Raw genomic sequence first — 26328 nt, forward strand, 5'->3', positions numbered from 1 at the left:
TTTGCAGTGACACACTCCTCCCCTGTCAACTTTAAAATAGTTATGTGAAAGAAACAAGTGGGTGGGAGTCGATAAGCATTCTTGTTACGCACGAATGGCTAGCCTACGGTAAATGCATACTATGAGTGCCTGGTACGCTGATACCGTTTCTGTCCAGAAAGGTTTCTATCTGTTTTTCCGGTGAACCAAGGACAGTAAAATCTGAACCCGTCACAGAGTATTGAGTACAGGGTTCTATGCTGTAAAGGTTATCACTCAGGACTCTGAATCCTACAATCCGAGTTTAACTCTTGGACGATCCTACCATGTCAATTAATTTACCTCGTGGAACTAGAATATAGCTGTCCAAATATTGTTGTCAGTTGAAAGTATTTGCAACAGGTGAAGGAACGACAGTCCGCTGTTGCTAATTAAACTCAGATTTTTTTTTTTTTCAATTTCCATGTGGCTTTAGAATATGGTTCTATGGTGTAATGGTTAGCACTCTGGACTTTGAATCCAGTGATCCGAGTTCAAATCTCGGTAGAACCTTCCTAGGGTTCTTTTTGTGCTGAATTATTCACCTTCCATTTTTTGGCCACATGGCCAACCAATAATCTCATAATCTGCTGTTTATCCGGTGTACAAATGACAAGAAAAAGGAACTCTACAATAACTACTCTGTATAGGGTTCTATGGTGTAATGGTTAGCACTCAGGACTCTGAATCCTGCGATCCGAGTTCAAATCTCGGTAGGACCTACCTTGATTTTGCAGTGACACACTCCTCCCCTGTCAACTTTAAAATAGTTATGCGTGAAAGAAACAAGTGGGTGGGAGTCGATAAGCATTCTTGTTACGCACGAATGGCTGGCTGCCTACGGTAAATGCATACTATGAGTGCCTGGTACGCTGATACCGTTTCTGTCCAGAAAGGTTTCTATCTGTTTTTCCGGTGAACCAAGGACAGTAAAATCTGAACCCGTCACAGAGTATTGAGTACAGGGTTCTATGCTGTAAAGGTTATCACTCAGGACTCTGAATCCTACAATCCGAGTTTAACTCTTGGACGATCCTACCATGTCAATTAATTTACCTCGTGGAACTAGAATATAGCTGTCCAAATATTGTTGTCAGTTGAAAGTATTTGCAACAGGTGAAGGAACGACAGTCCGCTGTTGCTAATTAAACTCAGATTTTTTTTTTTCAATTTCCATGTGGCTTTAGAATATGGTTCTATGGTGTAATGGTTAGCACTCTGGACTTTGAATCCAGTGATCCGAGTTCAAATCTCGGTAGAACCTTCCTATTTTTGTGCTGAATTATTCACATGGCCAACCAATAATCTCATAATCTGCTGTTTATCCGGTGTACAAATGACAAGAAAAAGGAACTCTACAATAACTACTCTGTATAGGGTTCTATGGTGTAATGGTTAGCACTCAGGACTCTGAATCCTGCGATCCGAGTTCAAATCTCGGTAGGACCTACCTTGATTTTGCAGTGACACACTCCTCCCCTGTCAACTTTAAAATAGTTATGCGTGAAAGAAACAAGTGGGTGGGAGTCGATAAGCATTCTTGTTACGCACGAATGGCTAGCCTACGGTAAATGCATACTATGAGTGCCTGGTACGCTGATACCGTTTCTGTCCAGAAAGGTTTCTATCTGTTTTTCCGGTGAACCAAGGACAGTAAAATCTGAACCCGTCACAGAGTATTGAGTACAGGGTTCTATGCTGTAAAGGTTATCACTCAGGACTCTGAATCCTACAATCCGAGTTTAACTCTTGGACGATCCTACCATGTCAATTAATTTACCTCGTGGAACTAGAATATAGCTGTCCAAATATTGTTGTCAGTTGAAAGTATTTGCAACAGGTGAAGGAACGACAGTCCGCTGTTGCTAATTAAACTCAGATTTTTTTTTTTTTTTCAATTTCCATGTGGCTTTAGAATATGGTTCTATGGTGTAATGGTTAGCACTCTGGACTTTGAATCCAGTGATCCGAGTTCAAATCTCGGTAGAACCTTCCTATTTTTTGTGCTGAATTATTCACATGGCCAACCAATAATCTCATAATCTGCTGTTTATCCGGTGTACAAATGACAAGAAAAAGGAACTCTACAATAACTACTCTGTATAGGGTTCTATGGTGTAATGGTTAGCACTCAGGACTCTGAATCCTGCGATCCGAGTTCAAATCTCGGTAGGACCTACCTTGATTTTGCAGTGACACACTCCTCCCTGTCAACTTTAAAATAGTTATGCGTGAAAGAAACAAGTGGGTGGGAGTCGATAAGCATTCTTGTTACGCACGAATGGCTAGCCTACGGTAAATGCATACTATGAGTGCCTGGTACGCTGATACCGTTTCTGTCCAGAGAAAGGTTTCTATCTGTTTTTCCGGTGAACCAAGGACAGTAAAATCTGAACCCGTCACAGAGTATTGAGTACAGGGTTCTATGCTGTAAAGGTTATCACTCAGGACTCTGAATCCTACAATCCGAGTTTAACTCTTGGACGATCCTACCATGTCAATTAATTTACCTCGTGGAACTAGAATATAGCTGTCCAAATATTGTTGTCAGTTGAAAGTATTTGCAACAGGTGAAGGAACGACAGTCCGCTGTTGCTAATTAAACTCAGATTTTTTTTTTTTCAATTTCCATGTGGCTTTAGAATATGGTTCTATGGTGTAATGGTTAGCACTCTGGACTTTGAATCCAGTGATCCGAGTTCAAATCTCGGTAGAACCTTCCTATTTTTGTGCTGAATTATTCACATGGCCAACCAATAATCTCATAATCTGCTGTTTATCCGGTGTACAAATGACAAGAAAAAGGAACTCTACAATAACTACTCTGTATAGGGTTCTATGGTGTAATGGTTAGCACTCAGGACTCTGAATCCTGCGATCCGAGTTCAAATCTCGGTAGGACCTACCTTGATTTTGCAGTGACACACTCCTCCCCTGTCAACTTTAAAATAGTTATGCGTGAAAGAAACAAGTGGGTGGGAGTCGATAAGCATTCTTGTTACGCACGAATGGCTAGCCTACGGTAAATGCATACTATGAGTGCCTGGTACGCTGATACCGTTTCTGTCCAGAAAGGTTTCTATCTGTTTTTCCGGTGAACCAAGGACAGTAAAATCTGAACCCGTCACAGAGTATTGAGTACAGGGTTCTATGCTGTAAAGGTTATCACTCAGGACTCTGAATCCTACAATCCGAGTTTAACTCTTGGACGATCCTACCATGTCAATTAATTTACCTCGTGGAACTAGAATATAGCTGTCCAAATATTGTTGTCAGTTGAAAGTATTTGCAACAGGTGAAGGAACGACAGTCCGCTGTTGCTAATTAAACTCAGATTTTTTTTTCAATTTCCATGTGGCTTTAGAATATGGTTCTATGGTGTAATGGTTAGCACTCTGGACTTTGAATCCAGTGATCCGAGTTCAAATCTCGGTAGAACCTTCCTATTTTTTGTGCTGAATTATTCACATGGCCAACCAATAATCTCATAATCTGCTGTTTATCCGGTGTACAAATGACAAGAAAAAGGAACTCTACAATAACTACTCTGTATAGGGTTCTATGGTGTAATGGTTAGCACTCAGGACTCTGAATCCTGCGATCCGAGTTCAAATCTCGGTAGGACCTACCTTGATTTTGCAGTGACACACTCCTCCCCTGTCAACTTTAAAATAGTTATGCGTGAAAGAAACAAGTGGGTGGGAGTCGATAAGCATTCTTGTTACGCACGAATGGCTAGCCTACGGTAAATGCATACTATGAGTGCCTGGTACGCTGATACCGTTTCTGTCCAGAAAGGTTTCTATCTGTTTTTCCGGTGAACCAAGGACAGTAAAATCTGAACCCGTCACAGAGTATTGAGTACAGGGTTCTATGCTGTAAAGGTTATCACTCAGGACTCTGAATCCTACAATCCGAGTTTAACTCTTGGACGATCCTACCATGTCAATTAATTTACCTCGTGGAACTAGAATATAGCTGTCCAAATATTGTTGTCAGTTGAAAGTATTTGCAACAGGTGAAGGAACGACAGTCCGCTGTTGCTAATTAAACTCAGATTTTTTTTTTTCAATTTCCATGTGGCTTTAGAATATGGTTCTATGGTGTAATGGTTAGCACTCTGGACTTTGAATCCAGTGATCCGAGTTCAAATCTCGGTAGAACCTTCCTATTTTTGTGCTGAATTATTCACATGGCCAACCAATAATCTCATAATCTGCTGTTTATCCGGTGTACAAATGACAAGAAAAAGGAACTCTACAATAACTACTCTGTATAGGGTTCTATGGTGTAATGGTTAGCACTCAGGACTCTGAATCCTGCGATCCGAGTTCAAATCTCGGTAGGACCTACCTTGATTTTGCAGTGACACACTCCTCCCCTGTCAACTTTAAAATAGTTATGCGTGAAAGAAACAAGTGGGTGGGAGTCGATAAGCATTCTTGTTACGCACGAATGGCTAGCCTACGGTAAATGCATACTATGAGTGCCTGGTACGCTGATACCGTTTCTGTCCAGAAAGGTTTCTATCTGTTTTTCCGGTGAACCAAGGACAGTAAAATCTGAACCCGTCACAGAGTATTGAGTACAGGGTTCTATGCTGTAAAGGTTATCACTCAGGACTCTGAATCCTACAATCCGAGTTTAACTCTTGGACGATCCTACCATGTCAATTAATTTACCTCGTGGAACTAGAATATAGCTGTCCAAATATTGTTGTCAGTTGAAAGTATTTGCAACAGGTGAAGGAACGACAGTCCGCTGTTGCTAATTAAACTCAGATTTTTTTTTTTTTTCAATTTCCATGTGGCTTTAGAATATGGTTCTATGGTGTAATGGTTAGCACTCTGGACTTTGAATCCAGTGATCCGAGTTCAAATCTCGGTAGAACCTTCCTATTTTTGTGCTGAATTATTCACATGGCCAACCAATAATCTCATAATCTGCTGTTTATCCGGTGTACAAATGACAAGAAAAAGGAACTCTACAATAACTACTCTGTATAGGGTTCTATGGTGTAATGGTTAGCACTCAGGACTCTGAATCCTGCGATCCGAGTTCAAATCTCGGTAGGACCTACCTTGATTTTGCAGTGACACACTCCTCCCCTGTCAACTTTAAAATAGTTATGCGTGAAAGAAACAAGTGGGTGGGAGTCGATAAGCATTCTTGTTACGCACGAATGGCTAGCCTACGGTAAATGCATACTATGAGTGCCTGGTACGCTGATACCGTTTCTGTCCAGAAAGGTTTCTATCTGTTTTTCCGGTGAACCAAGGACAGTAAAATCTGAACCCGTCACAGAGTATTGAGTACAGGGTTCTATGCTGTAAAGGTTATCACTCAGGACTCTGAATCCTACAATCCGAGTTTAACTCTTGGACGATCCTACCATGTCAATTAATTTACCTCGTGGAACTAGAATATAGCTGTCCAAATATTGTTGTCAGTTGAAAGTATTTGCAACAGGTGAAGGAACGACAGTCCGCTGTTGCTAATTAAACTCAGATTTTTTTTTTTCAATTTCCATGTGGCTTTAGAATATGGTTCTATGGTGTAATGGTTAGCACTCTGGACTTTGAATCCAGTGATCCGAGTTCAAATCTCGGTAGAACCTTCCTATTTTTGTGCTGAATTATTCACATGGCCAACCAATAATCTCATAATCTGCTGTTTATCCGGTGTACAAATGACAAGAAAAAGGAACTCTACAATAACTACTCTGTATAGGGTTCTATGGTGTAATGGTTAGCACTCAGGACTCTGAATCCTGCGATCCGAGTTCAAATCTCGGTAGGACCTACCTTGATTTTGCAGTGACACACTCCTCCCCTGTCAACTTTAAAATAGTTATGCGTGAAAGAAACAAGTGGGTGGGAGTCGATAAGCATTCTTGTTACGCACGAATGGCTAGCCTACGGTAAATGCATACTATGAGTGCCTGGTACGCTGATACCGTTTCTGTCCAGAAAGGTTTCTATCTGTTTTTCCGGTGAACCAAGGACAGTAAAATCTGAACCCGTCACAGAGTATTGAGTACAGGGTTCTATGCTGTAAAGGTTATCACTCAGGACTCTGAATCCTACAATCCGAGTTTAACTCTTGGACGATCCTACCATGTCAATTAATTTACCTCGTGGAACTAGAATATAGCTGTCCAAATATTGTTGTCAGTTGAAAGTATTTGCAACAGGTGAAGGAACGACAGTCCGCTGTTGCTAATTAAACTCAGATTTTTTTTTTTCAATTTCCATGTGGCTTTAGAATATGGTTCTATGGTGTAATGGTTAGCACTCTGGACTTTGAATCCAGTGATCCGAGTTCAAATCTCGGTAGAACCTTCCTATTTTTTGTGCTGAATTATTCACATGGCCAACCAATAATCTCATAATCTGCTGTTTATCCGGTGTACAAATGACAAGAAAAAGGAACTCTACAATAACTACTCTGTATAGGGTTCTATGGTGTAATGGTTAGCACTCAGGACTCTGAATCCTGCGATCCGAGTTCAAATCTCGGTAGGACCTACCTTGATTTTGCAGTGACACACTCCTCCCCTGTCAACTTTAAAATAGTTATGCGTGAAAGAAACAAGTGGGTGGGAGTCGATAAGCATTCTTGTTACGCACGAATGGCTAGCCTACGGTAAATGCATACTATGAGTGCCTGGTACGCTGATACCGTTTCTGTCCAGAAAGGTTTCTATCTGTTTTTCCGGTGAACCAAGGACAGTAAAATCTGAACCCGTCACAGAGTATTGAGTACAGGGTTCTATGCTGTAAAGGTTATCACTCAGGACTCTGAATCCTACAATCCGAGTTTAACTCTTGGACGATCCTACCATGTCAATTAATTTACCTCGTGGAACTAGAATATAGCTGTCCAAATATTGTTGTCAGTTGAAAGTATTTGCAACAGGTGAAGGAACGACAGTCCGCTGTTGCTAATTAAACTCAGATTTTTTTTTTTTCAATTTCCATGTGGCTTTAGAATATGGTTCTATGGTGTAATGGTTAGCACTCTGGACTTTGAATCCAGTGATCCGAGTTCAAATCTCGGTAGAACCTTCCTATTTTTGTGCTGAATTATTCACATGGCCAACCAATAATCTCATAATCTGCTGTTTATCCGGTGTACAAATGACAAGAAAAAGGAACTCTACAATAACTACTCTGTAGGTTCTATGGTGTAATGGTTAGCACTGGCCAACCAATAACTAATCTGTTTATCCGGTGTACAAATGACAAGAAAAAGGAACTCTACAATAACTACTCTGTATAGGGTTCTATGGTGTAATGGTTAGCACTCAGGACTCTGAATCCTGCGATCCGAGTTCAAATCTCGGTAGGACCTACCTTGATTTTGCAGTGACACACTCCTCCCCTGTCAACTTTAAAATAGTTATGCGTGAAAGAAACAAGTGGGTGGGAGTCGATAAGCATTCTTGTTACGCACGAATGGCTAGCCTACGGTAAATGCATACTATGAGTGCCTGGTACGCTGATACCGTTTCTGTCCAGAAAGGTTTCTATCTGTTTTTCCGGTGAACCAAGGACAGTAAAATCTGAACCCGTCACAGAGTATTGAGTACAGGGTTCTATGCTGTAAAGGTTATCACTCAGGACTCTGAATCCTACAATCCGAGTTTAACTCTTGGACGATCCTACCATGTCAATTAATTTACCTCGTGGAACTAGAATATAGCTGTCCAAATATTGTTGTCAGTTGAAAGTATTTGCAACAGGTGAAGGAACGACAGTCCGCTGTTGCTAATTAAACTCAGATTTTTTTTTTTTCAATTTCCATGTGGCTTTAGAATATGGTTCTATGGTGTAATGGTTAGCACTCTGGACTTTGAATCCAGTGATCCGAGTTCAAATCTCGGTAGAACCTTCCTATTTTTTGTGCTGAATTATTCACATGGCCAACCAATAATCTCATAATCTGCTGTTTATCCGGTGTACAAATGACAAGAAAAAGGAACTCTACAATAACTACTCTGTATAGGGTTCTATGGTGTAATGGTTAGCACTCAGGACTCTGAATCCTGCGATCCGAGTTCAAATCTCGGTAGGACCTACCTTGATTTTGCAGTGACACACTCCTCCCCTGTCAACTTTAAAATAGTTATGCGTGAAAGAAACAAGTGGGTGGGAGTCGATAAGCATTCTTGTTACGCACGAATGGCTAGCCTACGGTAAATGCATACTATGAGTGCCTGGTACGCTGATACCGTTTCTGTCCAGAAAGGTTTCTATCTGTTTTTCCGGTGAACCAAGGACAGTAAAATCTGAACCCGTCACAGAGTATTGAGTACAGGGTTCTATGCTGTAAAGGTTATCACTCAGGACTCTGAATCCTACAATCCGAGTTTAACTCTTGGACGATCCTACCATGTCAATTAATTTACCTCGTGGAACTAGAATATAGCTGTCCAAATATTGTTGTCAGTTGAAAGTATTTGCAACAGGTGAAGGAACGACAGTCCGCTGTTGCTAATTAAACTCAGATTTTTTTTTTCAATTTCCATGTGGCTTTAGAATATGGTTCTATGGTGTAATGGTTAGCACTCTGGACTTTGAATCCAGTGATCCGAGTTCAAATCTCGGTAGAACCTTCCTATTTTTTGTGCTGAATTATTCACATGGCCAACCAATAATCTCATAATCTGCTGTTTATCCGGTGTACAAATGACAAGAAAAAGGAACTCTACAATAACTACTCTGTATAGGGTTCTATGGTGTAATGGTTAGCACTCAGGACTCTGAATCCTGCGATCCGAGTTCAAATCTCGGTAGGACCTACCTTGATTTTGCAGTGACACACTCCTCCCCTGTCAACTTTAAAATAGTTATGCGTGAAAGAAACAAGTGGGTGGGAGTCGATAAGCATTCTTGTTACGCACGAATGGCTAGCCTACGGTAAATGCATACTATGAGTGCCTGGTACGCTGATACCGTTTCTGTCCAGAAAGGTTTCTATCTGTTTTTCCGGTGAACCAAGGACAGTAAAATCTGAACCCGTCACAGAGTATTGAGTACAGGGTTCTATGCTGTAAAGGTTATCACTCAGGACTCTGAATCCTACAATCCGAGTTTAACTCTTGGACGATCCTACCATGTCAATTAATTTACCTCGTGGAACTAGAATATAGCTGTCCAAATATTGTTGTCAGTTGAAAGTATTTGCAACAGGTGAAGGAACGACAGTCCGCTGTTGCTAATTAAACTCAGATTTTTTTTTTTTTTCAATTTCCATGTGGCTTTAGAATATGGTTCTATGGTGTAATGGTTAGCACTCTGGACTTTGAATCCAGTGATCCGAGTTCAAATCTCGGTAGAACCTTCCTATTTTTTGTGCTGAATTATTCACATGGCCAACCAATAATCTCATAATCTGCTGTTTATCCGGTGTACAAATGACAAGAAAAAGGAACTCTACAATAACTACTCTGTATAGGGTTCTATGGTGTAATGGTTAGCACTCAGGACTCTGAATCCTGCGATCCGAGTTCAAATCTCGGTAGGACCTACCTTGATTTTGCAGTGACACACTCCTCCCCTGTCAACTTTAAAATAGTTATGCGTGAAAGAAACAAGTGGGTGGGAGTCGATAAGCATTCTTGTTACGCACGAATGGCTAGCCTACGGTAAATGCATACTATGAGTGCCTGGTACGCTGATACCGTTTCTGTCCAGAAAGGTTTCTATCTGTTTTTCCGGTGAACCAAGGACAGTAAAATCTGAACCCGTCACAGAGTATTGAGTACAGGGTTCTATGCTGTAAAGGTTATCACTCAGGACTCTGAATCCTACAATCCGAGTTTAACTCTTGGACGATCCTACCATGTCAATTAATTTACCTCGTGGAACTAGAATATAGCTGTCCAAATATTGTTGTCAGTTGAAAGTATTTGCAACAGGTGAAGGAACGACAGTCCGCTGTTGCTAATTAAACTCAGATTTTTTTTTTTTTCAATTTCCATGTGGCTTTAGAATATGGTTCTATGGTGTAATGGTTAGCACTCTGGACTTTGAATCCAGTGATCCGAGTTCAAATCTCGGTAGAACCTTCCTATTTTTGTGCTGAATTATTCACATGGCCAACCAATAATCTCATAATCTGCTGTTTATCCGGTGTACAAATGACAAGAAAAAGGAACTCTACAATAACTACTCTGTATAGGGTTCTATGGTGTAATGGTTAGCACTCAGGACTCTGAATCCTGCGATCCGAGTTCAAATCTCGGTAGGACCTACCTTGATTTTGCAGTGACACACTCCTCCCCTGTCAACTTTAAAATAGTTATGCGTGAAAGAAACAAGTGGGTGGGAGTCGATAAGCATTCTTGTTACGCACGAATGGCTAGCCTACGGTAAATGCATACTATGAGTGCCTGGTACGCTGATACCGTTTCTGTCCAGAAAGGTTTCTATCTGTTTTTCCGGTGAACCAAGGACAGTAAAATCTGAACCCGTCACAGAGTATTGAGTACAGGGTTCTATGCTGTAAAGGTTATCACTCAGGACTCTGAATCCTACAATCCGAGTTTAACTCTTGGACGATCCTACCATGTCAATTAATTTACCTCGTGGAACTAGAATATAGCTGTCCAAATATTGTTGTCAGTTGAAAGTATTTGCAACAGGTGAAGGAACGACAGTCCGCTGTTGCTAATTAAACTCAGATTTTTTTTTTTTTCAATTTCCATGTGGCTTTAGAATATGGTTCTATGGTGTAATGGTTAGCACTCTGGACTTTGAATCCAGTGATCCGAGTTCAAATCTCGGTAGAACCTTCCTATTTTTGTGCTGAATTATTCACATGGCCAACCAATAATCTCATAATCTGCTGTTTATCCGGTGTACAAATGACAAGAAAAAGGAACTCTACAATAACTACTCTGTATAGGGTTCTATGGTGTAATGGTTAGCACTCAGGACTCTGAATCCTGCGATCCGAGTTCAAATCTCGGTAGGACCTACCTTGATTTTGCAGTGACACACTCCTCCCCTGTCAACTTTAAAATAGTTATGCGTGAAAGAAACAAGTGGGTGGGAGTCGATAAGCATTCTTGTTACGCACGAATGGCTAGCCTACGGTAAATGCATACTATGAGTGCCTGGTACGCTGATACCGTTTCTGTCCAGAAAGGTTTCTATCTGTTTTTCCGGTGAACCAAGGACAGTAAAATCTGAACCCGTCACAGAGTATTGAGTACAGGGTTCTATGCTGTAAAGGTTATCACTCAGGACTCTGAATCCTACAATCCGAGTTTAACTCTTGGACGATCCTACCATGTCAATTAATTTACCTCGTGGAACTAGAATATAGCTGTCCAAATATTGTTGTCAGTTGAAAGTATTTGCAACAGGTGAAGGAACGACAGTCCGCTGTTGCTAATTAAACTCAGATTTTTTTTTTCAATTTCCATGTGGCTTTAGAATATGGTTCTATGGTGTAATGGTTAGCACTCTGGACTTTGAATCCAGTGATCCGAGTTCAAATCTCGGTAGAACCTTCCTATTTTTGTGCTGAATTATTCACATGGCCAACCAATAATCTCATAATCTGCTGTTTATCCGGTGTACAAATGACAAGAAAAAGGAACTCTACAATAACTACTCTGTATAGGGTTCTATGGTGTAATGGTTAGCACTCAGGACTCTGAATCCTGCGATCCGAGTTCAAATCTCGGTAGGACCTACCTTGATTTTGCAGTGACACACTCCTCCCCTGTCAACTTTAAAATAGTTATGCGTGAAAGAAACAAGTGGGTGGGAGTCGATAAGCATTCTTGTTACGCACGAATGGCTAGCCTACGGTAAATGCATACTATGAGTGCCTGGTACGCTGATACCGTTTCTGTCCAGAAAGGTTTCTATCTGTTTTTCCGGTGAACCAAGGACAGTAAAATCTGAACCCGTCACAGAGTATTGAGTACAGGGTTCTATGCTGTAAAGGTTATCACTCAGGACTCTGAATCCTACAATCCGAGTTTAACTCTTGGACGATCCTACCATGTCAATTAATTTACCTCGTGGAACTAGAATATAGCTGTCCAAATATTGTTGTCAGTTGAAAGTATTTGCAACAGGTGAAGGAACGACAGTCCGCTGTTGCTAATTAAACTCAGATTTTTTTTTTTCAATTTCCATGTGGCTTTAGAATATGGTTCTATGGTGTAATGGTTAGCACTCTGGACTTTGAATCCAGTGATCCGAGTTCAAATCTCGGTAGAACCTTCCTATTTTTGTGCTGAATTATTCACATGGCCAACCAATAATCTCATAATCTGCTGTTTATCCGGTGTACAAATGACAAGAAAAAGGAACTCTACAATAACTACTCTGTATAGGGTTCTATGGTGTAATGGTTAGCACTCAGGACTCTGAATCCTGCGATCCGAGTTCAAATCTCGGTAGGACCTACCTTGATTTTGCAGTGACACACTCCTCCCCTGTCAACTTTAAAATAGTTATGCGTGAAAGAAACAAGTGGGTGGGAGTCGATAAGCATTCTTGTTACGCACGAATGGCTAGCCTACGGTAAATGCATACTATGAGTGCCTGGTACGCTGATACCGTTTCTGTCCAGAAAGGTTTCTATCTGTTTTTCCGGTGAACCAAGGACAGTAAAATCTGAACCCGTCACAGAGTATTGAGTACAGGGTTCTATGCTGTAAAGGTTATCACTCAGGACTCTGAATCCTACAATCCGAGTTTAACTCTTGGACGATCCTACCATGTCAATTAATTTACCTCGTGGAACTAGAATATAGCTGTCCAAATATTGTTGTCAGTTGAAAGTATTTGCAACAGGTGAAGGAACGACAGTCCGCTGTTGCTAATTAAACTCAGATTTTTTTTTTTTTTTTTCAATTTCCATGTGGCTTTAGAATATGGTTCTATGGTGTAATGGTTAGCACTCTGGACTTTGAATCCAGTGATCCGAGTTCAAATCTCGGTAGAACCTTCCTATTTTTGTGCTGAATTATTCACATGGCCAACCAATAATCTCATAATCTGCTGTTTATCCGGTGTACAAATGACAAGAAAAAGGAACTCTACAATAACTACTCTGTATAGGGTTCTATGGTGTAATGGTTAGCACTCAGGACTCTGAATCCTGCGATCCGAGTTCAAATCTCGGTAGGACCTACCTTGATTTTGCAGTGACACACTCCTCCCCTGTCAACTTTAAAATAGTTATGCGTGAAAGAAACAAGTGGGTGGGAGTCGATAAGCATTCTTGTTACGCACGAATGGCTAGCCTACGGTAAATGCATACTATGAGTGCCTGGTACGCTGATACCGTTTCTGTCCAGAAAGGTTTCTATCTGTTTTTCCGGTGAACCAAGGACAGTAAAATCTGAACCCGTCACAGAGTATTGAGTACAGGGTTCTATGCTGTAAAGGTTATCACTCAGGACTCTGAATCCTACAATCCGAGTTTAACTCTTGGACGATCCTACCATGTCAATTAATTTACCTCGTGGAACTAGAATATAGCTGTCCAAATATTGTTGTCAGTTGAAAGTATTTGCAACAGGTGAAGGAACGACAGTCCGCTGTTGCTAATTAAACTCAGATTTTTTTTTTTTTCAATTTCCATGTGGCTTTAGAATATGGTTCTATGGTGTAATGGTTAGCACTCTGGACTTTGAATCCAGTGATCCGAGTTCAAATCTCGGTAGAACCTTCCTATTTTTGTGCTGAATTATTCACATGGCCAACCAATAATCTCATAATCTGCTGTTTATCCGGTGTACAAATGACAAGAAAAAGGAACTCTACAATAACTACTCTGTATAGGGTTCTATGGTGTAATGGTTAGCACTCAGGACTCTGAATCCTGCGATCCGAGTTCAAATCTCGGTAGGACCTACCTTGATTTTGCAGTGACACACTCCTCCCCTGTCAACTTTAAAATAGTTATGCGTGAAAGAAACAAGTGGGTGGGAGTCGATAAGCATTCTTGTTACGCACGAATGGCTAGCCTACGGTAAATGCATACTATGAGTGCCTGGTACGCTGATACCGTTTCTGTCCAGAAAGGTTTCTATCTGTTTTTCCGGTGAACCAAGGACAGTAAAATCTGAACCCGTCACAGAGTATTGAGTACAGGGTTCTATGCTGTAAAGGTTATCACTCAGGACTCTGAATCCTACAATCCGAGTTTAACTCTTGGACGATCCTACCATGTCAATTAATTTACCTCGTGGAACTAGAATATAGCTGTCCAAATATTGTTGTCAGTTGAAAGTATTTGCAACAGGTGAAGGAACGACAGTCCGCTGTTGCTAATTAAACTCAGATTTTTTTTTTTTCAATTTCCATGTGGCTTTAGAATATGGTTCTATGGTGTAATGGTTAGCACTCTGGACTTTGAATCCAGTGATCCGAGTTCAAATCTCGGTAGAACCTTCCTATTTTTGTGCTGAATTATTCACATGGCCAACCAATAATCTCATAATCTGCTGTTTATCCGGTGTACAAATGACAAGAAAAAGGAACTCTACAATAACTACTCTGTATAGGGTTCTATGGTGTAATGGTTAGCACTCAGGACTCTGAATCCTGCGATCCGAGTTCAAATCTCGGTAGGACCTACCTTGATTTTGCAGTGACACACTCCTCCCCTGTCAACTTTAAAATAGTTATGCGTGAAAGAAACAAGTGGGTGGGAGTCGATAAGCATTCTTGTTACGCACGAATGGCTAGCCTACGGTAAATGCATACTATGAGTGCCTGGTACGCTGATACCGTTTCTGTCCAGAAAGGTTTCTATCTGTTTTTCCGGTGAACCAAGGACAGTAAAATCTGAACCCGTCACAGAGTATTGAGTACAGGGTTCTATGCTGTAAAGGTTATCACTCAGGACTCTGAATCCTACAATCCGAGTTTAACTCTTGGACGATCCTACCATGTCAATTAATTTACCTCGTGGAACTAGAATATAGCTGTCCAAATATTGTTGTCAGTTGAAAGTATTTGCAACAGGTGAAGGAACGACAGTCCGCTGTTGCTAATTAAACTCAGATTTTTTTTTTTTTTCAATTTCCATGTGGCTTTAGAATATGGTTCTATGGTGTAATGGTTAGCACTCTGGACTTTGAATCCAGTGATCCGAGTTCAAATCTCGGTAGAACCTTCCTATTTTTGTGCTGAATTATTCACATGGAACCAACCAATAATCTCATAATCTGCTGTTTATCCGGTGTACAAATGACAAGAAAAAGGAACTCTACAATAACTACTCTGTATAGGGTTCTATGGTGTAATGGTTAGCACTCAGGACTCTGAATCCTGCGATCCGAGTTCAAATCTCGGTAGGACCTACCTTGATTTTGCAGTGACACACTCCTCCCCTGTCAACTTTAAAATAGTTATGCGTGAAAGAAACAAGTGGGTGGGAGTCGATAAGCATTCTTGTTACGCACGAATGGCTAGCCTACGGTAAATGCATACTATGAGTGCCTGGTACGCTGATACCGTTTCTGTCCAGAAAGGTTTCTATCTGTTTTTCCGGTGAACCAAGGACAGTAAAATCTGAACCCGTCACAGAGTATTGAGTACAGGGTTCTATGCTGTAAAGGTTATCACTCAGGACTCTGAATCCTACAATCCGAGTTTAACTCTTGGACGATCCTACCATGTCAATTAATTTACCTCGTGGAACTAGAATATAGCTGTCCAAATATTGTTGTCAGTTGAAAGTATTTGCAACAGGTGAAGGAACGACAGTCCGCTGTTGCTAATTAAACTCAGATTTTTTTTTTTTTTTCAATTTCCATGTGGCTTTAGAATATGGTTCTATGGTGTAATGGTTAGCACTCTGGACTTTGAATCCAGTGATCCGAGTTCAAATCTCGGTAGAACCTTCCTATTTTTGTGCTGAATTATTCACATGGCCAACCAATAATCTCATAATCTGCTGTTTATCCGGTGTACAAATGACAAGAAAAAGGAACTCTACAATAACTACTCTGTATAGGGTTCTATGGTGTAATGGTTAGCACTCAGGACTCTGAATCCTGCGATCCGAGTTCAAATCTCGGTAGGACCTACCTTGATTTTGCAGTGACACACTCCTCCCCTGTCAACTTTAAAATAGTTATGCGTGAAAGAAACAAGTGGGTGGGAGTCGATAAGCATTCTTGTTACGCACGAATGGCTAGCCTACGGTAAATGCATACTATGAGTGCCTGGTACGCTGATACCGTTTCTGTCCAGAAAGGTTTCTATCTGTTTTTCCGGTGAACCAAGGACAGTAAAATCTGAACCCGTCACAGAGTATTGAGTACAGGGTTCTATGCTGTAAAGGTTATCACTCAGGACTCTGAATCCTACAATCCGAGTTTAACTCTTGGACGATCCTACCATGTCAATTAATTTACCTCGTGGAACTAGAATATAGCTGTCCAAATATTGTTGTCAGTTGAAAGTATTTGCAACAGGTGAAGGAACGACAGTCCGCTGTTGCTAATTAAACTCAGATTTTTTTTTTTTTTTCAATTTCCATGTGGCTTTAGAATATGGTTCTATGGTGTAATGGTTAGCACTCTGGACTTTGAATCCAGTGATCCGAGTTCAAATCTCGGTAGAACCTTCCTATTTTTGTGCTGAATTATTCACATGGCCAACCAATAATCTCATAATCTGCTGTTTATCCGGTGTACAAATGACAAGAAAAAGGAACTCTACAATAACTACTCTGTATAGGGTTCTATGGTGTAATGGTTAGCACTCAGGACTCTGAATCCTGCGATCCGAGTTCAAATCTCGGTAGGACCTACCTTGATTTTGCAGTGACACACTCCTCCCCTGTCAACTTTAAAATAGTTATGCGTGAAAGAAACAAGTGGGTGGGAGTCGATAAGCATTCTTGTTACGCACGAATGGCTAGCCTACGGTAAATGCATACTATGAGTGCCTGGTACGCTGATACCGTTTCTGTCCAGAAAGGTTTCTATCTGTTTTTCCGGTGAACCAAGGACAGTAAAATCTGAACCCGTCACAGAGTATTGAGTACAGGGTTCTATGCTGTAAAGGTTATCACTCAGGACTCTGAATCCTACAATCCGAGTTTAACTCTTGGACGATCCTACCATGTCAATTAATTTACCTCGTGGAACTAGAATATAGCTGTCCAAATATTGTTGTCAGTTGAAAGTATTTGCAACAGGTGAAGGAACGACAGTCCGCTGTTGCTAATTAAACTCAGATTTTTTTTTTTTTCAATTTCCATGTGGCTTTAGAATATGGTTCTATGGTGTAATGGTTAGCACTCTGGACTTTGAATCCAGTGATCCGAGTTCAAATCTCGGTAGAACCTTCCTATTTTTGTGCTGAATTATTCACATGGCCAACCAATAATCTCATAATCTGCTGTTTATCCGGTGTACAAATGACAAGAAAAAGGAACTCTACAATAACTACTCTGTATAGGGTTCTATGGTGTAATGGTTAGCACTCAGGACTCTGAATCCTGCGATCCGAGTTCAAATCTCGGTAGGACCTACCTTGATTTTGCAGTGACACACTCCTCCCCTGTCAACTTTAAAATAGTTATGCGTGAAAGAAACAAGTGGGTGGGAGTCGATAAGCATTCTTGTTACGCACGAATGGCTAGCCTACGGTAAATGCATACTATGAGTGCCTGGTACGCTGATACCGTTTCTGTCCAGAAAGGTTTCTATCTGTTTTTCCGGTGAACCAAGGACAGTAAAATCTGAACCCGTCACAGAGTATTGAGTACAGGGTTCTATGCTGTAAAGGTTATCACTCAGGACTCTGAATCCTACAATCCGAGTTTAACTCTTGGACGATCCTACCATGTCAATTAATTTACCTCGTGGAACTAGAATATAGCTGTCCAAATATTGTTGTCAGTTGAAAGTATTTGCAACAGGTGAAGGAACGACAGTCCGCTGTTGCTAATTAAACTCAGATTTTTTTTTTTTTTTTCAATTTCCATGTGGCTTTAGAATATGGTTCTATGGTGTAATGGTTAGCACTCTGGACTTTGAATCCAGTGATCCGAGTTCAAATCTCGGTAGAACCTTCCTATTTTTGTGCTGAATTATTCACATGGCCAACCAATAATCTCATAATCTGCTGTTTATCCGGTGTACAAATGACAAGAAAAAGGAACTCTACAATAACTACTCTGTATAGGGTTCTATGGTGTAATGGTTAGCACTCAGGACTCTGAATCCTGCGATCCGAGTTCAAATCTCGGTAGGACCTACCTTGATTTTGCAGTGACACACTCCTCCCCTGTCAACTTTAAAATAGTTATGCGTGAAAGAAACAAGTGGGTGGGAGTCGATAAGCATTCTTGTTACGCACGAATGGCTAGCCTACGGTAAATGCATACTATGAGTGCCTGGTACGCTGATACCGTTTCTGTCCAGAAAGGTTTCTATCTGTTTTTCCGGTGAACCAAGGACAGTAAAATCTGAACCCGTCACAGAGTATTGAGTACAGGGTTCTATGCTGTAAAGGTTATCACTCAGGACTCTGAATCCTACAATCCGAGTTTAACTCTTGGACGATCCTACCATGTCAATTAATTTACCTCGTGGAACTAGAATATAGCTGTCCAAATATTGTTGTCAGTTGAAAGTATTTGCAACAGGTGAAGGAACGACAGTCCGCTGTTGCTAATTAAACTTTTTTTTTTTTTTTTTCAATTTCCATGTGGCTTTAGAATATGGTTCTATGGTGTAATGGTTAGCACTCTGGACTTTGAATCCAGTGATCCGAGTTCAAATCTCGGTAGAACCTTCCTATTTTTGTGCTGAATTATTCACATGGCCAACCAATAATCTCATAATCTGCTGTTTATCCGGTGTACAAATGACAAGAAAAAGGAACTCTACAATAACTACTCTGTATAGGGTTCTATGGTGTAATGGTTAGCACTCAGGACTCTGAATCCTGCGATCCGAGTTCAAATCTCGGTAGGACCTACCTTGATTTTGCAGTGACACACTCCTCCCCTGTCAACTTTAAAATAGTTATGCGTGAAAGAAACAAGTGGGTGGGAGTCGATAAGCATTCTTGTTACGCACGAATGGCTAGCCTACGGTAAATGCATACTATGAGTGCCTGGTACGCTGATACCGTTTCTGTCCAGAAAGGTTTCTATCTGTTTTTCCGGTGAACCAAGGACAGTAAAATCTGAACCCGTCACAGAGTATTGAGTACAGGGTTCTATGCTGTAAAGGTTATCACTCAGGACTCTGAATCCTACAATCCGAGTTTAACTCTTGGACGATCCTACCATGTCAATTAATTTACCTCGTGGAACTAGAATATAGCTGTCCAAATATTGTTGTCAGTTGAAAGTATTTGCAACAGGTGAAGGAACGACAGTCCGCTGTTGCTAATTAAACTCAGATTTTTTTTTTTTTCAATTTCCATGTGGCTTTAGAATATGGTTCTATGGTGTAATGGTTAGCACTCTGGACTTTGAATCCAGTGATCCGAGTTCAAATCTCGGTAGAACCTTCCTATTTTTGTGCTGAATTATTCACATGGCCAACCAATAATCTCATAATCTGCTGTTTATCCGTGTACAAATGACAAGAAAAAGGAACTCTACAATAACTACTGTATAGGGTTCTGTATAGGGTTCTATGGTGTAATGGTTAGCACTCAGGACTCTGAATCCTGCGATCCGAGTTCAAATCTCGGTAGGACCTACCTTGATTTTGCAGTGACACACTCCTCCCCTGTCAACTTTAAAATAGTTATGCGTGAAAGAAACAAGTGGGTGGGAGTCGATAAGCATTCTTGTTACGCACGAATGGCTAGCCTACGGTAAATGCATACTATGAGTGCCTGGTACGCTGATACCGTTTCTGTCCAGAAAGGTTTCTATCTGTTTTTCCGGTGAACCAAGGACAGTAAAATCTGAACCCGTCACAGAGTATTGAGTACAGGGTTCTATGCTGTAAAGGTTATCACTCAGGACTCTGAATCCTACAATCCGAGTTTAACTCTTGGACGATCCTACCATGTCAATTAATTTACCTCGTGGAACTAGAATATAGCTGTCCAAATATTGTTGTCAGTTGAAAGTATTTGCAACAGGTGAAGGAACGACAGTCCGCTGTTGCTAATTAAACTCAGATTTTTTTTTTTTTCAATTTCCATGTGGCTTTAGAATATGGTTCTATGGTGTAATGGTTAGCACTCTGGACTTTGAATCCAGTGATCCGAGTTCAAATCTCGGTAGAACCTTCCTATTTTTTGTGCTGAATTATTCACATGGCCAACCAATAATCTCATAATCTGCTGTTTATCCGGTGTACAAATGACAAGAAAAAGGAACTCTACAATAACTACTCTGTATAGGGTTCTATGGTGTAATGGTTAGCACTCAGGACTCTGAATCCTGCGATCCGAGTTCAAATCTCGGTAGGACCTACCTTGATTTTGCAGTGACACACTCCTCCCCTGTCAACTTTAAAATAGTTATGCGTGAAAGAAACAAGTGGGTGGGAGTCGATAAGCATTCTTGTTACGCACGAATGGCTAGCCTACGGTAAATGCATACTATGAGTGCCTGGTACGCTGATACCGTTTCTGTCCAGAAAGGTTTCTATCTGTTTTTCCGGTGAACCAAGGACAGTAAAATCTGAACCCGTCACAGAGTATTGAGTACAGGGTTCTATGCTGTAAAGGTTATCACTCAGGACTCTGAATCCTACAATCCGAGTTTAACTCTTGGACGATCCTACCATGTCAATTAATTTACCTCGTGGAACTAGAATATAGCTGTCCAAATATTGTTGTCAGTTGAAAGTATTTGCAACAGGTGAAGGAACGACAGTCCGCTGTTGCTAATTAAACTCAGATTTTTTTTTTCAATTTCCATGTGGCTTTAGAATATGGTTCTATGGTGTAATGGTTAGCACTCTGGACTTTGAATCCAGTGATCCGAGTTCAAATCTCGGTAGAACCTTCCTATTTTTGTGCTGAATTATTCACATGGCCAACCAATAATCTCATAATCTGCTGTTTATCCGGTGTACAAATGACAAGAAAAAGGAACTCTACAATAACTACTCTGTATAGGGTTCTATGGTGTAATGGTTAGCACTCAGGACTCTGAATCCTGCGATCCGAGTTCAAATCTCGGTAGGACCTACCTTGATTTTGCAGTGACACACTCCTCCCCTGTCAACTTTAAAATAGTTATGCGTGAAAGAAACAAGTGGGTGGGAGTCGATAAGCATTCTTGTTACGCACGAATGGCTAGCCTACGGTAAATGCATACTATGAGTGCCTGGTACGCTGATACCGTTTCTGTCCAGAAAGGTTTCTATCTGTTTTTCCGGTGAACCAAGGACAGTAAAATCTGAACCCGTCACAGAGTATTGAGTACAGGGTTCTATGCTGTAAAGGTTATCACTCAGGACTCTGAATCCTACAATCCGAGTTTAACTCTTGGACGATCCTACCATGTCAATTAATTTACCTCGTGGAACTAGAATATAGCTGTCCAAATATTGTTGTCAGTTGAAAGTATTTGCAACAGGTGAAGGAACGACAGTCCGCTGTTGCTAATTAAACTCAGATTTTTTTTTTTTCAATTTCCATGTGGCTTTAGAATATGGTTCTATGGTGTAATGGTTAGCACTCTGGACTTTGAATCCAGTGATCCGAGTTCAAATCTCGGTAGAACCTTCCTATTTTTGTGCTGAATTATTCACATGGCCAACCAATAATCTCATAATCTGCTGTTTATCCGGTGTACAAATGACAAGAAAAAGGAACTCTACAATAACTACTCTGTATAGGGTTCTATGGTGTAATGGTTAGCACTCAGGACTCTGAATCCTGCGATCCGAGTTCAAATCTCGGTAGGACCTACCTTGATTTTGCAGTGACACACTCCTCCCCTGTCAACTTTAAAATAGTTATGCGTGAAAGAAACAAGTGGGTGGGAGTCGATAAGCATTCTTGTTACGCACGAATGGCTAGCCTACGGTAAATGCATACTATGAGTGCCTGGTACGCTGATACCGTTTCTGTCCAGAAAGGTTTCTATCTGTTTTTCCGGTGAACCAAGGACAGTAAAATCTGAACCCGTCACAGAGTATTGAGTACAGGGTTCTATGCTGTAAAGGTTATCACTCAGGACTCTGAATCCTACAATCCGAGTTTAACTCTTGGACGATCCTACCATGTCAATTAATTTACCTCGTGGAACTAGAATATAGCTGTCCAAATATTGTTGTCAGTTGAAAGTATTTGCAACAGGTGAAGGAACGACAGTCCGCTGTTGCTAATTAAACTCAGATTTTTTTTTTTTTCAATTTCCATGTGGCTTTAGAATATGGTTCTATGGTGTAATGGTTAGCACTCTGGACTTTGAATCCAGTGATCCGAGTTCAAATCTCGGTAGAACCTTCCTATTTTTGTGCTGAATTATTCACATGGCCAACCAATAATCTCATAATCTGCTGTTTATCCGGTGTACAAATGACAAGAAAAAGGAACTCTACAATAACTACTCTGTATAGGGTTCTATGGTGTAATGGTTAGCACTCAGGACTCTGAATCCTGCGATCCGAGTTCAAATCTCGGTAGGACCTACCTTGATTTTGCAGTGACACACTCCTCCCCTGTCAACTTTAAAATAGTTATGCGTGAAAGAAACAAGTGGGTGGGAGTCGATAAGCATTCTTGTTACGCACGAATGGCTAGCCTACGGTAAATGCATACTATGAGTGCCTGGTACGCTGATACCGTTTCTGTCCAGAAAGGTTTCTATCTGTTTTTCCGGTGAACCAAGGACAGTAAAATCTGAACCCGTCACAGAGTATTGAGTACAGGGTTCTATGCTGTAAAGGTTATCACTCAGGACTCTGAATCCTACAATCCGAGTTTAACTCTTGGACGATCCTACCATGTCAATTAATTTACCTCGTGGAACTAGAATATAGCTGTCCAAATATTGTTGTCAGTTGAAAGTATTTGCAACAGGTGAAGGAACGACAGTCCGCTGTTGCTAATTAAACTCAGATTTTTTTTTTTCAATTTCCATGTGGCTTTAGAATATGGTTCTATGGTGTAATGGTTAGCACTCTGGACTTTGAATCCAGTGATCCGAGTTCAAATCTCGGTAGAACCTTCCTATTTTTGTGCTGAATTATTCACATGGCCAACCAATAATCTCATAATCTGCTGTTTATCCGGTGTACAAATGACAAGAAAAAGGAACTCTACAATAACTACTCTGTATAGGGTTCTATGGTGTAATGGTTAGCACTCAGGACTCTGAATCCTGCGATCCGAGTTCAAATCTCGGTAGGACCTACCTTGATTTTGCAGTGACACACTCCTCCCCTGTCAACTTTAAAATAGTTATGCGTGAAAGAAACAAGTGGGTGGGAGTCGATAAGCATTCTTGTTACGCACGAATGGCTAGCCTACGGTAAATGCATACTATGAGTGCCTGGTACGCTGATACCGTTTCTGTCCAGAAAGGTTTCTATCTGTTTTTCCGGTGAACCAAGGACAGTAAAATCTGAACCCGTCACAGAGTATTGAGTACAGGGTTCTATGCTGTAAAGGTTATCACTCAGGACTCTGAATCCTACAATCCGAGTTTAACTCTTGGACGATCCTACCATGTCAATTAATTTACCTCGTGGAACTAGAATATAGCTGTCCAAATATTGTTGTCAGTTGAAAGTATTTGCAACAGGTGAAGGAACGACAGTCCGCTGTTGCTAATTAAACTCAGATTTTTTTTTTTCAATTTCCATGTGGCTTTAGAATATGGTTCTATGGTGTAATGGTTAGCACTCTGGACTTTGAATCCAGTGATCCGAGTTCAAATCTCGGTAGAACCTTCCTATTTTTGTGCTGAATTATTCACATGGCCAACCAATAATCTCATAATCTGCTGTTTATCCGGTGTACAAATGACAAGAAAAAGGAACTCTACAATAACTACTCTGTATAGGGTTCTATGGTGTAATGGTTAGCACTCAGGACTCTGAATCCTGCGATCCGAGTTCAAATCTCGGTAGGACCTACCTTGATTTTGCAGTGACACACTCCTCCCCTGTCAACTTTAAAATAGTTATGCGTGAAAGAAACAAGTGGGTGGGAGTCGATAAGCATTCTTGTTACGCACGAATGGCTAGCCTACGGTAAATGCATACTATGAGTGCCTGGTACGCTGATACCGTTTCTGTCCAGAAAGGTTTCTATCTGTTTTTCCGGTGAACCAAGGACAGTAAAATCTGAACCCGTCACAGAGTATTGAGTACAGGGTTCTATGCTGTAAAGGTTATCACTCAGGACTCTGAATCCTACAATCCGAGTTTAACTCTTGGACGATCCTACCATGTCAATTAATTTACCTCGTGGAACTAGAATATAGCTGTCCAAATATTGTTGTCAGTTGAAAGTATTTGCAACAGGTGAAGGAACGACAGTCCGCTGTTGCTAATTAAACTCAGATTTTTTTTTTTTTCAATTTCCATGTGGCTTTAGAATATGGTTCTATGGTGTAATGGTTAGCACTCTGGACTTTGAATCCAGTGATCCGAGTTCAAATCTCGGTAGAACCTTCCTATTTTTGTGCTGAATTATTCACATGGCCAACCAATAATCTCATAATCTGCTGTTTATCCGGTGTACAAATGACAAGAAAAAGGAACTCTACAATAACTACTCTGTATAGGGTTCTATGGTGTAATGGTTAGCACTCAGGACTCTGAATCCTGCGATCCGAGTTCAAATCTCGGTAGGACCTACCTTGATTTTGCAGTGACACACTCCTCCCCTGTCAACTTTAAAATAGTTATGCGTGAAAGAAACAAGTGGGTGGGAGTCGATAAGCATTCTTGTTACGCACGAATGGCTAGCCTACGGTAAATGCATACTATGAGTGCCTGGTACGCTGATACCGTTTCTGTCCAGAAAGGTTTCTATCTGTTTTTCCGGTGAACCAAGGACAGTAAAATCTGAACCCGTCACAGAGTATTGAGTACAGGGTTCTATGCTGTAAAGGTTATCACTCAGGACTCTGAATCCTACAATCCGAGTTTAACTCTTGGACGATCCTACCATGTCAATTAATTTACCTCGTGGAACTAGAATATAGCTGTCCAAATATTGTTGTCAGTTGAAAGTATTTGCAACAGGTGAAGGAACGACAGTCCGCTGTTGCTAATTAAACTCAGATTTTTTTTTTTTTCAATTTCCATGTGGCTTTAGAATATGGTTCTATGGTGTAATGGTTAGCACTCTGGACTTTGAATCCAGTGATCCGAGTTCAAATCTCGGTAGAACCTTCCTATTTTTGTGCTGAATTATTCACATGGCCAACCAATAATCTCATAATCTGCTGTTTATCCGGTGTACAAATGACAAGAAAAAGGAACTCTACAATAACTACTCTGTATAGGGTTCTATGGTGTAATGGTTAGCACTCAGGACTCTGAATCCTGCGATCCGAGTTCAAATCTCGGTAGGACCTACCTTGATTTTGCAGTGACACACTCCTCCCCTGTCAACTTTAAAATAGTTATGCGTGAAAGAAACAAGTGGGTGGGAGTCGATAAGCATTCTTGTTACGCACGAATGGCTAGCCTACGGTAAATGCATACTATGAGTGCCTGGTACGCTGATACCGTTTCTGTCCAGAAAGGTTTCTATCTGTTTTTCCGGTGAACCAAGGACAGTAAAATCTGAACCCGTCACAGAGTATTGAGTACAGGGTTCTATGCTGTAAAGGTTATCACTCAGGACTCTGAATCCTACAATCCGAGTTTAACTCTTGGACGATCCTACCATGTCAATTAATTTACCTCGTGGAACTAGAATATAGCTGTCCAAATATTGTTGTCAGTTGAAAGTATTTGCAACAGGTGAAGGAACGACAGTCCGCTGTTGCTAATTAAACTCAGATTTTTTTTTTTCAATTTCCATGTGGCTTTAGAATATGGTTCTATGGTGTAATGGTTAGCACTCTGGACTTTGAATCCAGTGATCCGAGTTCAAATCTCGGTAGAACCTTCCTATTTTTGTGCTGAATTATTCACATGGCCAACCAATAATCTCATAATCTGCTGTTTATCCGGTGTACAAATGACAAGAAAAAGGAACTCTACAATAACTACTCTGTATAGGGTTCTATGGTGTAATGGTTAGCACTCAGGACTCTGAATCCTGCGATCCGAGTTCAAATCTCGGTAGGACCTACCTTGATTTTGCAGTGACACACTCCTCCCCTGTCAACTTTAAAATAGTTATGCGTGAAAGAAACAAGTGGGTG

General features: G+C 40.8%; 72 non-coding genes across 72 annotated transcripts; all 72 read left to right on the top strand.

Annotated features, from left to right (window-relative positions):
* Window positions 1-459: 459 nt before the first annotated feature.
* trnaq-uug (transfer RNA glutamine (anticodon UUG)) lies at window positions 460-531 on the top strand. Its single transcript has one exon. It is a non-coding gene; the product is annotated as a tRNA-Gln (tRNA).
* A 137-nt stretch (window positions 532-668) lies between these two features.
* On the top strand, window positions 669-740 carry trnaq-cug (transfer RNA glutamine (anticodon CUG)). The gene has a single exon. It is a non-coding gene; the product is annotated as a tRNA-Gln (tRNA).
* Window positions 741-1210: 470 nt separating this feature from the next.
* trnaq-uug (transfer RNA glutamine (anticodon UUG)) lies at window positions 1211-1282 on the top strand. The gene has a single exon. It is a non-coding gene; the product is annotated as a tRNA-Gln (tRNA).
* A 113-nt stretch (window positions 1283-1395) lies between these two features.
* Window positions 1396-1467, top strand: trnaq-cug (transfer RNA glutamine (anticodon CUG)). Its single transcript has one exon. It is a non-coding gene; the product is annotated as a tRNA-Gln (tRNA).
* A 471-nt stretch (window positions 1468-1938) lies between these two features.
* trnaq-uug (transfer RNA glutamine (anticodon UUG)) lies at window positions 1939-2010 on the top strand. The gene has a single exon. It is a non-coding gene; the product is annotated as a tRNA-Gln (tRNA).
* A 114-nt stretch (window positions 2011-2124) lies between these two features.
* On the top strand, window positions 2125-2196 carry trnaq-cug (transfer RNA glutamine (anticodon CUG)). The gene has a single exon. It is a non-coding gene; the product is annotated as a tRNA-Gln (tRNA).
* A 469-nt stretch (window positions 2197-2665) lies between these two features.
* Window positions 2666-2737, top strand: trnaq-uug (transfer RNA glutamine (anticodon UUG)). The gene has a single exon. It is a non-coding gene; the product is annotated as a tRNA-Gln (tRNA).
* A 113-nt stretch (window positions 2738-2850) lies between these two features.
* Window positions 2851-2922, top strand: trnaq-cug (transfer RNA glutamine (anticodon CUG)). Its single transcript has one exon. It is a non-coding gene; the product is annotated as a tRNA-Gln (tRNA).
* Window positions 2923-3387: 465 nt separating this feature from the next.
* On the top strand, window positions 3388-3459 carry trnaq-uug (transfer RNA glutamine (anticodon UUG)). Its single transcript has one exon. It is a non-coding gene; the product is annotated as a tRNA-Gln (tRNA).
* Window positions 3460-3573: 114 nt separating this feature from the next.
* Window positions 3574-3645, top strand: trnaq-cug (transfer RNA glutamine (anticodon CUG)). Its single transcript has one exon. It is a non-coding gene; the product is annotated as a tRNA-Gln (tRNA).
* Window positions 3646-4112: 467 nt separating this feature from the next.
* Window positions 4113-4184, top strand: trnaq-uug (transfer RNA glutamine (anticodon UUG)). Its single transcript has one exon. It is a non-coding gene; the product is annotated as a tRNA-Gln (tRNA).
* A 113-nt stretch (window positions 4185-4297) lies between these two features.
* On the top strand, window positions 4298-4369 carry trnaq-cug (transfer RNA glutamine (anticodon CUG)). Its single transcript has one exon. It is a non-coding gene; the product is annotated as a tRNA-Gln (tRNA).
* A 470-nt stretch (window positions 4370-4839) lies between these two features.
* trnaq-uug (transfer RNA glutamine (anticodon UUG)) lies at window positions 4840-4911 on the top strand. Its single transcript has one exon. It is a non-coding gene; the product is annotated as a tRNA-Gln (tRNA).
* Window positions 4912-5024: 113 nt separating this feature from the next.
* Window positions 5025-5096, top strand: trnaq-cug (transfer RNA glutamine (anticodon CUG)). Its single transcript has one exon. It is a non-coding gene; the product is annotated as a tRNA-Gln (tRNA).
* Window positions 5097-5563: 467 nt separating this feature from the next.
* On the top strand, window positions 5564-5635 carry trnaq-uug (transfer RNA glutamine (anticodon UUG)). Its single transcript has one exon. It is a non-coding gene; the product is annotated as a tRNA-Gln (tRNA).
* Window positions 5636-5748: 113 nt separating this feature from the next.
* trnaq-cug (transfer RNA glutamine (anticodon CUG)) lies at window positions 5749-5820 on the top strand. The gene has a single exon. It is a non-coding gene; the product is annotated as a tRNA-Gln (tRNA).
* A 467-nt stretch (window positions 5821-6287) lies between these two features.
* On the top strand, window positions 6288-6359 carry trnaq-uug (transfer RNA glutamine (anticodon UUG)). Its single transcript has one exon. It is a non-coding gene; the product is annotated as a tRNA-Gln (tRNA).
* Window positions 6360-6473: 114 nt separating this feature from the next.
* trnaq-cug (transfer RNA glutamine (anticodon CUG)) lies at window positions 6474-6545 on the top strand. The gene has a single exon. It is a non-coding gene; the product is annotated as a tRNA-Gln (tRNA).
* A 468-nt stretch (window positions 6546-7013) lies between these two features.
* Window positions 7014-7085, top strand: trnaq-uug (transfer RNA glutamine (anticodon UUG)). The gene has a single exon. It is a non-coding gene; the product is annotated as a tRNA-Gln (tRNA).
* Window positions 7086-7299: 214 nt separating this feature from the next.
* trnaq-cug (transfer RNA glutamine (anticodon CUG)) lies at window positions 7300-7371 on the top strand. Its single transcript has one exon. It is a non-coding gene; the product is annotated as a tRNA-Gln (tRNA).
* Window positions 7372-7839: 468 nt separating this feature from the next.
* Window positions 7840-7911, top strand: trnaq-uug (transfer RNA glutamine (anticodon UUG)). The gene has a single exon. It is a non-coding gene; the product is annotated as a tRNA-Gln (tRNA).
* A 114-nt stretch (window positions 7912-8025) lies between these two features.
* Window positions 8026-8097, top strand: trnaq-cug (transfer RNA glutamine (anticodon CUG)). The gene has a single exon. It is a non-coding gene; the product is annotated as a tRNA-Gln (tRNA).
* Window positions 8098-8563: 466 nt separating this feature from the next.
* On the top strand, window positions 8564-8635 carry trnaq-uug (transfer RNA glutamine (anticodon UUG)). The gene has a single exon. It is a non-coding gene; the product is annotated as a tRNA-Gln (tRNA).
* A 114-nt stretch (window positions 8636-8749) lies between these two features.
* trnaq-cug (transfer RNA glutamine (anticodon CUG)) lies at window positions 8750-8821 on the top strand. The gene has a single exon. It is a non-coding gene; the product is annotated as a tRNA-Gln (tRNA).
* A 470-nt stretch (window positions 8822-9291) lies between these two features.
* Window positions 9292-9363, top strand: trnaq-uug (transfer RNA glutamine (anticodon UUG)). The gene has a single exon. It is a non-coding gene; the product is annotated as a tRNA-Gln (tRNA).
* Window positions 9364-9477: 114 nt separating this feature from the next.
* On the top strand, window positions 9478-9549 carry trnaq-cug (transfer RNA glutamine (anticodon CUG)). The gene has a single exon. It is a non-coding gene; the product is annotated as a tRNA-Gln (tRNA).
* Window positions 9550-10018: 469 nt separating this feature from the next.
* Window positions 10019-10090, top strand: trnaq-uug (transfer RNA glutamine (anticodon UUG)). The gene has a single exon. It is a non-coding gene; the product is annotated as a tRNA-Gln (tRNA).
* A 113-nt stretch (window positions 10091-10203) lies between these two features.
* trnaq-cug (transfer RNA glutamine (anticodon CUG)) lies at window positions 10204-10275 on the top strand. Its single transcript has one exon. It is a non-coding gene; the product is annotated as a tRNA-Gln (tRNA).
* A 469-nt stretch (window positions 10276-10744) lies between these two features.
* trnaq-uug (transfer RNA glutamine (anticodon UUG)) lies at window positions 10745-10816 on the top strand. The gene has a single exon. It is a non-coding gene; the product is annotated as a tRNA-Gln (tRNA).
* Window positions 10817-10929: 113 nt separating this feature from the next.
* trnaq-cug (transfer RNA glutamine (anticodon CUG)) lies at window positions 10930-11001 on the top strand. Its single transcript has one exon. It is a non-coding gene; the product is annotated as a tRNA-Gln (tRNA).
* Window positions 11002-11467: 466 nt separating this feature from the next.
* Window positions 11468-11539, top strand: trnaq-uug (transfer RNA glutamine (anticodon UUG)). The gene has a single exon. It is a non-coding gene; the product is annotated as a tRNA-Gln (tRNA).
* Window positions 11540-11652: 113 nt separating this feature from the next.
* On the top strand, window positions 11653-11724 carry trnaq-cug (transfer RNA glutamine (anticodon CUG)). Its single transcript has one exon. It is a non-coding gene; the product is annotated as a tRNA-Gln (tRNA).
* Window positions 11725-12191: 467 nt separating this feature from the next.
* trnaq-uug (transfer RNA glutamine (anticodon UUG)) lies at window positions 12192-12263 on the top strand. The gene has a single exon. It is a non-coding gene; the product is annotated as a tRNA-Gln (tRNA).
* Window positions 12264-12376: 113 nt separating this feature from the next.
* Window positions 12377-12448, top strand: trnaq-cug (transfer RNA glutamine (anticodon CUG)). Its single transcript has one exon. It is a non-coding gene; the product is annotated as a tRNA-Gln (tRNA).
* A 473-nt stretch (window positions 12449-12921) lies between these two features.
* Window positions 12922-12993, top strand: trnaq-uug (transfer RNA glutamine (anticodon UUG)). Its single transcript has one exon. It is a non-coding gene; the product is annotated as a tRNA-Gln (tRNA).
* Window positions 12994-13106: 113 nt separating this feature from the next.
* Window positions 13107-13178, top strand: trnaq-cug (transfer RNA glutamine (anticodon CUG)). The gene has a single exon. It is a non-coding gene; the product is annotated as a tRNA-Gln (tRNA).
* Window positions 13179-13647: 469 nt separating this feature from the next.
* On the top strand, window positions 13648-13719 carry trnaq-uug (transfer RNA glutamine (anticodon UUG)). Its single transcript has one exon. It is a non-coding gene; the product is annotated as a tRNA-Gln (tRNA).
* A 113-nt stretch (window positions 13720-13832) lies between these two features.
* Window positions 13833-13904, top strand: trnaq-cug (transfer RNA glutamine (anticodon CUG)). The gene has a single exon. It is a non-coding gene; the product is annotated as a tRNA-Gln (tRNA).
* Window positions 13905-14372: 468 nt separating this feature from the next.
* trnaq-uug (transfer RNA glutamine (anticodon UUG)) lies at window positions 14373-14444 on the top strand. Its single transcript has one exon. It is a non-coding gene; the product is annotated as a tRNA-Gln (tRNA).
* A 113-nt stretch (window positions 14445-14557) lies between these two features.
* On the top strand, window positions 14558-14629 carry trnaq-cug (transfer RNA glutamine (anticodon CUG)). Its single transcript has one exon. It is a non-coding gene; the product is annotated as a tRNA-Gln (tRNA).
* A 470-nt stretch (window positions 14630-15099) lies between these two features.
* trnaq-uug (transfer RNA glutamine (anticodon UUG)) lies at window positions 15100-15171 on the top strand. Its single transcript has one exon. It is a non-coding gene; the product is annotated as a tRNA-Gln (tRNA).
* Window positions 15172-15286: 115 nt separating this feature from the next.
* Window positions 15287-15358, top strand: trnaq-cug (transfer RNA glutamine (anticodon CUG)). Its single transcript has one exon. It is a non-coding gene; the product is annotated as a tRNA-Gln (tRNA).
* Window positions 15359-15829: 471 nt separating this feature from the next.
* Window positions 15830-15901, top strand: trnaq-uug (transfer RNA glutamine (anticodon UUG)). Its single transcript has one exon. It is a non-coding gene; the product is annotated as a tRNA-Gln (tRNA).
* A 113-nt stretch (window positions 15902-16014) lies between these two features.
* On the top strand, window positions 16015-16086 carry trnaq-cug (transfer RNA glutamine (anticodon CUG)). The gene has a single exon. It is a non-coding gene; the product is annotated as a tRNA-Gln (tRNA).
* A 471-nt stretch (window positions 16087-16557) lies between these two features.
* trnaq-uug (transfer RNA glutamine (anticodon UUG)) lies at window positions 16558-16629 on the top strand. The gene has a single exon. It is a non-coding gene; the product is annotated as a tRNA-Gln (tRNA).
* Window positions 16630-16742: 113 nt separating this feature from the next.
* On the top strand, window positions 16743-16814 carry trnaq-cug (transfer RNA glutamine (anticodon CUG)). The gene has a single exon. It is a non-coding gene; the product is annotated as a tRNA-Gln (tRNA).
* Window positions 16815-17283: 469 nt separating this feature from the next.
* On the top strand, window positions 17284-17355 carry trnaq-uug (transfer RNA glutamine (anticodon UUG)). The gene has a single exon. It is a non-coding gene; the product is annotated as a tRNA-Gln (tRNA).
* Window positions 17356-17468: 113 nt separating this feature from the next.
* On the top strand, window positions 17469-17540 carry trnaq-cug (transfer RNA glutamine (anticodon CUG)). Its single transcript has one exon. It is a non-coding gene; the product is annotated as a tRNA-Gln (tRNA).
* A 472-nt stretch (window positions 17541-18012) lies between these two features.
* Window positions 18013-18084, top strand: trnaq-uug (transfer RNA glutamine (anticodon UUG)). The gene has a single exon. It is a non-coding gene; the product is annotated as a tRNA-Gln (tRNA).
* Window positions 18085-18197: 113 nt separating this feature from the next.
* Window positions 18198-18269, top strand: trnaq-cug (transfer RNA glutamine (anticodon CUG)). Its single transcript has one exon. It is a non-coding gene; the product is annotated as a tRNA-Gln (tRNA).
* Window positions 18270-18737: 468 nt separating this feature from the next.
* On the top strand, window positions 18738-18809 carry trnaq-uug (transfer RNA glutamine (anticodon UUG)). Its single transcript has one exon. It is a non-coding gene; the product is annotated as a tRNA-Gln (tRNA).
* Window positions 18810-18922: 113 nt separating this feature from the next.
* trnaq-cug (transfer RNA glutamine (anticodon CUG)) lies at window positions 18923-18994 on the top strand. Its single transcript has one exon. It is a non-coding gene; the product is annotated as a tRNA-Gln (tRNA).
* Window positions 18995-19463: 469 nt separating this feature from the next.
* Window positions 19464-19535, top strand: trnaq-uug (transfer RNA glutamine (anticodon UUG)). The gene has a single exon. It is a non-coding gene; the product is annotated as a tRNA-Gln (tRNA).
* Window positions 19536-19657: 122 nt separating this feature from the next.
* On the top strand, window positions 19658-19729 carry trnaq-cug (transfer RNA glutamine (anticodon CUG)). The gene has a single exon. It is a non-coding gene; the product is annotated as a tRNA-Gln (tRNA).
* Window positions 19730-20198: 469 nt separating this feature from the next.
* trnaq-uug (transfer RNA glutamine (anticodon UUG)) lies at window positions 20199-20270 on the top strand. The gene has a single exon. It is a non-coding gene; the product is annotated as a tRNA-Gln (tRNA).
* Window positions 20271-20384: 114 nt separating this feature from the next.
* trnaq-cug (transfer RNA glutamine (anticodon CUG)) lies at window positions 20385-20456 on the top strand. Its single transcript has one exon. It is a non-coding gene; the product is annotated as a tRNA-Gln (tRNA).
* A 466-nt stretch (window positions 20457-20922) lies between these two features.
* Window positions 20923-20994, top strand: trnaq-uug (transfer RNA glutamine (anticodon UUG)). Its single transcript has one exon. It is a non-coding gene; the product is annotated as a tRNA-Gln (tRNA).
* A 113-nt stretch (window positions 20995-21107) lies between these two features.
* trnaq-cug (transfer RNA glutamine (anticodon CUG)) lies at window positions 21108-21179 on the top strand. Its single transcript has one exon. It is a non-coding gene; the product is annotated as a tRNA-Gln (tRNA).
* A 468-nt stretch (window positions 21180-21647) lies between these two features.
* On the top strand, window positions 21648-21719 carry trnaq-uug (transfer RNA glutamine (anticodon UUG)). Its single transcript has one exon. It is a non-coding gene; the product is annotated as a tRNA-Gln (tRNA).
* Window positions 21720-21832: 113 nt separating this feature from the next.
* Window positions 21833-21904, top strand: trnaq-cug (transfer RNA glutamine (anticodon CUG)). Its single transcript has one exon. It is a non-coding gene; the product is annotated as a tRNA-Gln (tRNA).
* Window positions 21905-22373: 469 nt separating this feature from the next.
* On the top strand, window positions 22374-22445 carry trnaq-uug (transfer RNA glutamine (anticodon UUG)). The gene has a single exon. It is a non-coding gene; the product is annotated as a tRNA-Gln (tRNA).
* A 113-nt stretch (window positions 22446-22558) lies between these two features.
* On the top strand, window positions 22559-22630 carry trnaq-cug (transfer RNA glutamine (anticodon CUG)). Its single transcript has one exon. It is a non-coding gene; the product is annotated as a tRNA-Gln (tRNA).
* A 467-nt stretch (window positions 22631-23097) lies between these two features.
* trnaq-uug (transfer RNA glutamine (anticodon UUG)) lies at window positions 23098-23169 on the top strand. Its single transcript has one exon. It is a non-coding gene; the product is annotated as a tRNA-Gln (tRNA).
* A 113-nt stretch (window positions 23170-23282) lies between these two features.
* Window positions 23283-23354, top strand: trnaq-cug (transfer RNA glutamine (anticodon CUG)). Its single transcript has one exon. It is a non-coding gene; the product is annotated as a tRNA-Gln (tRNA).
* A 467-nt stretch (window positions 23355-23821) lies between these two features.
* Window positions 23822-23893, top strand: trnaq-uug (transfer RNA glutamine (anticodon UUG)). The gene has a single exon. It is a non-coding gene; the product is annotated as a tRNA-Gln (tRNA).
* Window positions 23894-24006: 113 nt separating this feature from the next.
* trnaq-cug (transfer RNA glutamine (anticodon CUG)) lies at window positions 24007-24078 on the top strand. Its single transcript has one exon. It is a non-coding gene; the product is annotated as a tRNA-Gln (tRNA).
* Window positions 24079-24547: 469 nt separating this feature from the next.
* On the top strand, window positions 24548-24619 carry trnaq-uug (transfer RNA glutamine (anticodon UUG)). The gene has a single exon. It is a non-coding gene; the product is annotated as a tRNA-Gln (tRNA).
* Window positions 24620-24732: 113 nt separating this feature from the next.
* Window positions 24733-24804, top strand: trnaq-cug (transfer RNA glutamine (anticodon CUG)). Its single transcript has one exon. It is a non-coding gene; the product is annotated as a tRNA-Gln (tRNA).
* A 469-nt stretch (window positions 24805-25273) lies between these two features.
* On the top strand, window positions 25274-25345 carry trnaq-uug (transfer RNA glutamine (anticodon UUG)). The gene has a single exon. It is a non-coding gene; the product is annotated as a tRNA-Gln (tRNA).
* A 113-nt stretch (window positions 25346-25458) lies between these two features.
* trnaq-cug (transfer RNA glutamine (anticodon CUG)) lies at window positions 25459-25530 on the top strand. Its single transcript has one exon. It is a non-coding gene; the product is annotated as a tRNA-Gln (tRNA).
* A 467-nt stretch (window positions 25531-25997) lies between these two features.
* On the top strand, window positions 25998-26069 carry trnaq-uug (transfer RNA glutamine (anticodon UUG)). Its single transcript has one exon. It is a non-coding gene; the product is annotated as a tRNA-Gln (tRNA).
* A 113-nt stretch (window positions 26070-26182) lies between these two features.
* On the top strand, window positions 26183-26254 carry trnaq-cug (transfer RNA glutamine (anticodon CUG)). Its single transcript has one exon. It is a non-coding gene; the product is annotated as a tRNA-Gln (tRNA).
* Window positions 26255-26328: the final 74 nt, after the last annotated feature.

This window comes from Oncorhynchus nerka, linkage group LG18 (genome assembly GCF_034236695.1).
Source record: "Oncorhynchus nerka isolate Pitt River linkage group LG18, Oner_Uvic_2.0, whole genome shotgun sequence".
Classification (NCBI taxonomy): Eukaryota; Metazoa; Chordata; class Actinopteri; order Salmoniformes; family Salmonidae; genus Oncorhynchus; species Oncorhynchus nerka.